The following is a 7,119-nucleotide window of genomic DNA, read 5'->3' as shown; positions in this document are numbered from 1 at the left end:
GAGAAACAAAAAGTGAAAAACCCCCCCCCCCCAGGGGGAGTGGCCATGCCACAATCCCTTCTCCTTGATTCTCCTCTTGGGATCTTGGGCATGCACGCACACACACCCGGTTAAACCCCTGGGTCCAGGGACTCAAACCACGGTCAGCTACATGGAGTCCAGCGACATAGCCATTACACTAACTGCTGGTCCCCTGGTGGGTTACTTTCTCACTTTGCCTCTCTGTCCCTCTCTGATCAAATTTAAATAAAGTTAAATAAAATATATTAAATAGGGAACCAGCAGTTAGCGTAATGGCTACGTCTCTGGACTCCCATGTAGTCGACCGCGGTTCACGTCCTGGACCCGGTGGCTTAAAACTCACGCCGGCCGCGTGTGCGTGCGAGTCCAAGATCCCGAGAGGAGAATGGAGGAGAAGGGATTGCGACGTGACCATCCCCCCTGGGGGGTGATTTCTCGCTTTCTGTCTCTCTATCTCTCTCTGTCTGTTCGGCAAGCGCATGCGCCCTATAGCGGAAATCTCTCAAAAAAAAAAAAATATATATATACCTACCTGTCCCTTACCCCAGCAATTCCATGACTAAGTTTATGCTCGAAGACATAAATGCAGAAGCCCACCCAAAGTCCTACATGAGAATACCCATAGCCATCTCATTGTAACAACCCAAACTGGAAATAACCCAATTGTCCATCATCTGTAGTGTATTCACACATTGGCATAACACTCATCAATAACATAAAAAATTTAAAAAGCAACACAACAGGTGCATGTCATAAACATTACTCTGGGGGCCAGCAAATGGCCTAGCTAATTAAGTCACTGAACTTCATATGACTGACTGCAGTTCGAGTTCCAGACCCAGGGACTTGAAAGTCACACCGGGCATGTGAACATGTATGTGTGTATGTGCGTGCCCAAGATCCTGAGAGGGGAATGGAGGAGAAGGGATTGAGGCATGGCCATCCACCCTAGAGGGTGATTTCTCACTTTCCTTTTCACTTTCTCTGTCTCTCTCTCTCCAGTGAGTGCACCATGCATGCCCTATGGCAAAAGCCTCTCAAATAAATAAATAAAAGCACATTACTCTGTAGGAGAAAAATAAAAACAAATCACACCAAAAAAGTATGTTCATTTATGTGACTTTCAGGAAGCAACAAAACTAACCTATGGTGATAGACGCCAGAGTGGTGATCGCCTAAGTGGCAGTCGGCTGAGAATTTAGAGGAAAGGGGCTCTAGGACTTTCCGGACTGGTGAACATTTTCTGTAACCTGACCTAGGTGACGGTTATGTTTGTTAAAATTCATCTGGTCATGTGCTTAAAGTTTGTGCCCTGCGGTCTATGTGAATTATACTTCACTCGTACATTATCAGCAAAATAAAATAAAAAGGGGAAGGGGAGGAGTTGTGAGGTAGATGTAGATTTTATTATATTTTATTACATTTTATTTAAAACACACAGTTGAGAGCCCAGCATGTGGCCTGGTGGTTGAGGCACTGGAATCCCACATGGCAGACCACAGTTCGAGTCCTGGACCTGGCTTCTTGTTCTCACTTTCTCTCCCTCTTTCTCACTGATCAAATTAAGTAAAAATAAAACAAATGAACAAAGCACCCAGTTGAAGTGTGAACTGTCATGTAATCGAAATTCTCATTTTGCCTAACAGGGCCTCAAGGGTGTGTGCAATGTGTGAAGCAGGAAAATGGGTATGGCAGGCGGATCCCTCAGTGGAAGATAGCGATCAGCCCCACAGAGGCAGCACCTCACCTCTTGGGTGTCGGACTGGGAGACAGGGAGAAGCACAGCTCTTCTCTGTGGGTCCCGGGTGTGCATGCCAGGAGTTCCTTGCTCACCTCTTGGGTGTCGGGCTGGGAGACAGGGAGAAGCACAGCTCTTCTCTGTGGGTCCCGGGTGTGCATGCCAGGAGTTCCTTGCTCAGGAGCTACAGGTAGATTTGTGTTGGGTGGTCACACGTGCAGTTGAAGGAAAAGGTAGTCCATCCCTTAAGGTTACTGCCGTGACTCGGATTCGAACCGAGGTTGCTGCGGCCACAACGCAGAGTACTAACCACTATACGATCACGGCGAGCCGCAAGCTCAGGGATGAGAGCTGCGCTGTCTGGAATCATTTTACTATATATATCAATACAGGGGTAATACTCGGCCGCTCTAACTTCTGAGCTACAGGTCCTAGCAGTTTCCGTTCTCAGCTCCAGAGGATCCGACACGCGGCTGCGCAAATCTCCGGCGGAGTCTGGGTGGCCGCGTCCACACTTCCCAGATCCTTTCTCTCCACCTGGCTGTTCCACGCTGCTCTGGCCCTCTTCTCCAGCCCTGCCCGGCCCTCCGCCACCCCGCCGCACACCAGCCCCGCAGAGCCGCGAGCTCGGGCCTGGCAGGTTGCAGCCCCCCCGGAGGCCGAGAAATCTACCGAATAAAGGCTTTTTCGGAAGAATTTGCCTTTCGAAAACTTATCAGGATTCCTACGCTCAGGGTTCCCCAGAGGACTGAAACCTAAAGCCGACCTCGTATTCTCATTCAAGAAGTGCTGATGGAGCGCCCGGTGAATGGCAGACCTCGTCCTCCCAGAGGAGACCCAAAGCGACCACCACCAGGACCCTGCCCGGGAGGAGTGCCCCCTGCCCGGGGCTGGGCGCGGGAGTCCGAGGGCGGCAGCGGAGGCTGCGCAGCCGCCGGGAGGACCGCTCGGCAGCGGGCCCGGGACAGTCCCCGGGAAGGCGGCAAAGAACGGGAAGGACTGGGATCGCCAGGACGGGCGCACACGCCGCTAAGCCTCCCCAGACCCCGCGGCTCAGGCAGGTGGTGTCTCCGGGGGCTCTGGATCGTGCTGCAGGCGAGGGGCAGGGCTGGTCGGAGGCCGCCCGGCTGCTATTCTAGCCTCGGAATCAGTTCCCAACGCACAGGGCGGTAACGGTAACGGGGCCGGGATCGAGACCGCGACCGGCTGCTCCGATCTTTCCCGTTCTCCAAGGGCTTTGGGACCAGCGCTGTCGTCCTGCGTGGCTGCCGGCACACCTGGTGACGGGGAAGGAGTGCGAATCTACACTCCCTATGGAGTGAAAGGATGTGCAGAGCTTAGTCTCTGTGGCGCAATCGGTTAGCGCGTTCGGCTGTTAACCGAAAGGTTGGTGGTTCGAGCCCACCCAGGGACGTCTGTTTGCAACTTTTAATCCCTTCCAAACTTCGTATCTAGAAACCACTCCTGTGGCCTCCCATCTCAAGGCTGATACGTGTCAACAGCCACCACACTTACCCTGACCGATTCTCACATGCTGGGGTGTCAGCTTTATGTGGGTATGCCTGACTTCCCATAACTCACATTTTAGGACTGAATTTTGCTACAAGGAAATATTTTAGTCTGACCTGGACCACTAATGTAAACTTGTATGTCCCGCTATTTTTTCATCTGTAATATGAGGCCAGCAGGAGCAGCCTGTCCCTGGGATGTGCCTGGATGGCGTGACTGCACTATCAATAGTCTGACCGCGGACTTGGCATAAACACCTTCTCCATTTTCTTTCTTTCTTTCTTTCTTTTTTTTTTTTTGAGAGAGGTTTTTGCTATAGGGCTTTTGCCCTCGCCAGAAAGACAGAGACAGAGAGATAGAAAGTGAGAACCCCCCCCACCACCCCCGGATGGCCACTGACACAATCCCTTCTCCTCCATTCTCCTCTGGGGATCTTGGGCACGCACACACACCCGGCGTGAGTTTAAGCCACCGCCTCGAACCACGGTCGGCTACATGGGAGTTCAGCAACATAGCCATTATGCTAACTGCTGGTCCCCCTTCTCCGTAATTTTTGGGAAAAAAAATTGTAAATGGAATATCTTGCATGTAAGGAGCAGCTTTCTTTGAGTGATATATCTAAGTTTATGAACAGCTGAAAAAAATACAAGTGTTCTTTAAGGACTGTTAAATCACACTACGCAAAGAAAAAAAAGACATTTCTATCATCACGAATAGGCAAATGAATCAACAACATGAGCACTCCGACCATAAACATAAATGAAAACGTAGTAATGTCCAGGAACTTAGGCAAATGCAGCCCTTAGGAAAAATGAATGAAAAGCCATGACTTTATACTCTGGAAAAGAGAATGCCCTCCCAGACACGGAAGCGTATCACAGAATTATTCAGATTTTATTAGAAAGTCCTGCTAGGGAACCAGCAGTTGGCGTAATGGCGATATCGCTGGACTCCCACGTAGTCGACTGCGGTTCACGTCCCGGACCCGGTGGCTTAAACTCACTCCGGGCGCGTGTGCGTGCGTGCCCAAGATCCCAAGAGGAGAATGGAGGAGAAGGGATTGCGGCGTGACCATCCCCCCTGGGGGGTGGATTTCTCCCTTTCTGTCTCTAATGTCTCTCTCTGTCTGGCGAGTGCACTCGCCCTGTAGGAAAAGCCTCTCAAAAAAATAAAAGAAAGAAAGTCCTGCTGAGGGCCAGCAGGTGGCATGGTGGTTAAGGGCGCTAGACTCTCACATGGCTGACCACTTCTGAGTCCTGGACCTGGTGACTTGATTTCTCACTACCCCCCACACCCCTCACTCACTCACTCTGTCCCTCTCTGGTCAAACTAAAATAAATAAGTAAAAATAAATAAATAGGGGACCAGCAGGTGGCATGGTGGTTAAGGTGCTGGATACTCCCTTATGGCTGACCAGGGTTCAAGTCCCCGGACCTGGTGGCTTACTTTCTCATTTTTCCCTTTCTCTCTCTGTATCTGTCTCTCTCTGGCCAAATTAAAAAAAATGAATGAATAAATAAAATTAAATAAATAATTTAAAAATAAACAAAGTTAAATAAAATAATTCTTAGAAAATATAGATATAGGGGACCAGCAGTTAGCGTAATGGCTACGTCGCGGTTCAAGTCTTGGATGCGGTGGCTTAAAGTGTGCGTGCGTGCCCAAGATCCAGAGAGGAGAATGGAGGAGAAGGGATTGCGGTGTGGCCCCTGCCCTGGGAGGGGATTTCTCGCTTTCTATCTTTCTGTCTTTGTCTCTCTGGCGAGCGCACATGTCCCATAGCAAAAACCTCTAAAAAAAAAAAAAAAAAAAAAAAAAAAAAGAAAGAAAGAAAATATAAATATAGAATTTAATAAAATTTAAAATGTCTAGAAAGAATGTTTCACTTATACTTTAAATGGGATGTATCTTTAAAGAGAAAAGACCACAGAAGCGCGGTCTGCAGCCCGAAGGGGCCGCGCCCACACTGCTGGGTGGTAGGAGGCGCTTGGAGCTTAGAATCCCAAACCTGCCGGCTCCTACAGCTCCAGGGAGCCCGGAAGTCAGCCCCAGGGGAGTCCTGCGACTGACACTTCTGGAAGCGGAAACCCGGTGTGATTTGCAAGGTGGGTCCCTAAGCCCGGGAAAGGGTCCCCAGGCTATTTGCGTTGAGGCATCGAACCGCTAAGGCAAGGACTATCCGGAGCCAAGCCTTCTCGGTCTGATGACAAAGGGGCGTCGAAATACAGTTGAACTTGGAAGTATAGCGATCTTTGTGCTTAAGAGAACACTTAAAGTTCCTTTTGAGGCGTACTCAAAAGGTGAAGCGAGCTCAGTGGGCAAGTGTAACGCCACGAAGGGGGTCCCAGGTTCAAACCCTACAAACGCGCATCAGGACTTTTTTTTTTTTAATTTTTTTTATTACTGTTATGATCGCACAGAAATAATACTCGTAAAGGGAGGAGAAGGGAGGCGAGCGGTTGGGTTACGGTTCTCTGGGGAACTCGACCGCATCTTTGAGCACCAGAAACGGAAGGAGCTCGGCGCCGCCTCAAGTCCTGCTTAGTACCAGAAACCGCACCTCACTTGCCCACCCTACGTTTGGAGACGCACAGGCTGACTTCTTGTTAGTTTTAGATCCAGAAACCCCCAACCTATTCATTTATCGCCTAAATCTTCTCTACAAGCTGCCGGTATTACGTCTCAAAGCCAAGAAAGTACTTTCCTGGGAAGCCCGCCTGGCTCCCTCACACCACTAGGCAGGTGTAGGACACGCTGATTTGCCGGACCGAGCAAAAGAAAACAACCCCCAGGTCTCTACCTGGACGTGTAGGCCAAGTTTCATGCTCCCTAATTACGCTAGTGGCCGGACGGAAAGGAGCACGCGATCCGGAGAGCCCCTCCAGGAAGCCCAGAGATCAGGAACCAGAGGGAACTTCTCGTCGCCGAGTGAAAGCCAAGTCTGCAGGCTACAGGCAAGGAAACCGAGGCTCCGAAAGAGCAGGGGTCGCAGTGCAGGAGCTAGGCTAGCGCTCAGGTCAGAATCCTCGCGCCCGATCTCTCGCTCAAGGCAGCGGCTGCCCCTGCGTGATGTTGAGCGGCTGGCAGTGGCTGGGAACCTGAACAGCCTTGGGTGGCCTGGAAGCTCTTCTTCCTTTGCTCTCCTCATTGAATTGTAGCTTTACTTTCAAAATTTCCTTTGAAAGGAGTCATATCAGAAGTTCTAGGCACCTGGTTCCCTGGTGGTCTAGTGGCTAGGATTCGGCGCTTTCACCGCCGCGGCCCGGGTTCGATTCCCGGTCAGGGAAGGAATTTTGCGATGTCTCCAAAAAATTTGCTGTACCTCCTGAGTCGGACAAGATGGTGAAAGCTGCTGGGTGCTTCAGTAGCTACCTGAGGACTCACCTCCAGAAATCGACGCCTCTTTCATAATTTTCACCCAAGCAGAATTTAGGGATCAATCCCTCCATTTCAGGCAGCTTAAAATCTACAGAAGGAGGGGCCAGAGGGGGCATCATGGTTAAGGCGTTGAACTCTCAGGATGGTCCACCATGATTCAATTATCCCATTTAACATTTTTTATTACTGTTTTTTAAAAATTACTTATTTATCATTATTATCATTTTAAAATTTGCTACAGGGGAGATACGTTCGTTAGATTACTCCTTTCTGCCTGTGGACGCCGCCAGGGAAGCATCGTTGAACTCTCTCTTCTCACTGCCGTCATGTCTAAGTCCGAGTCTTCCAAAGAGCCGGAACGGCTGCGGAAACTCTTTATTGGAGGGTTGAGCTTTGAAACAACCGATGAGAGCCTGAGGAGCCATTTTGAGCAATGGGGAACGCTCACAGGCTGCGGGGTAATGTGAGATCCA

At 50.2% G+C, this 7,119-nt stretch overlaps 1 protein-coding gene and 3 non-coding genes across 4 annotated transcripts in view; 2 read left to right on the top strand and 2 right to left on the bottom strand.

The window, feature by feature from the left end:
- Positions 1 to 7,119, bottom strand: part of LOC102473041 (uncharacterized) — a 31,884-nt gene that overhangs the window by 5,244 nt on the left and 19,521 nt on the right. The window lies entirely within an intron of this gene.
- On the bottom strand, positions 2,015 to 2,086 carry TRNAH-GUG (transfer RNA histidin (anticodon GUG)). The gene has a single exon. It is a non-coding gene; the product is annotated as a tRNA-His (tRNA).
- Positions 3,100 to 3,173, top strand: TRNAN-GUU (transfer RNA asparagine (anticodon GUU)). The gene has a single exon. It is a non-coding gene; the product is annotated as a tRNA-Asn (tRNA).
- Positions 6,484 to 6,555, top strand: TRNAE-UUC (transfer RNA glutamic acid (anticodon UUC)). Its single transcript has one exon. It is a non-coding gene; the product is annotated as a tRNA-Glu (tRNA).

The sequence above is a fragment of the Tupaia chinensis genome, unplaced genomic scaffold, assembly GCF_000334495.1.
Source record: "Tupaia chinensis unplaced genomic scaffold, TupChi_1.0 Scaffold000529_1, whole genome shotgun sequence".
Classification (NCBI taxonomy): domain Eukaryota; kingdom Metazoa; phylum Chordata; class Mammalia; order Scandentia; family Tupaiidae; genus Tupaia; species Tupaia belangeri.
This window is presented reverse-complemented; position numbering and strand designations above follow the sequence as displayed.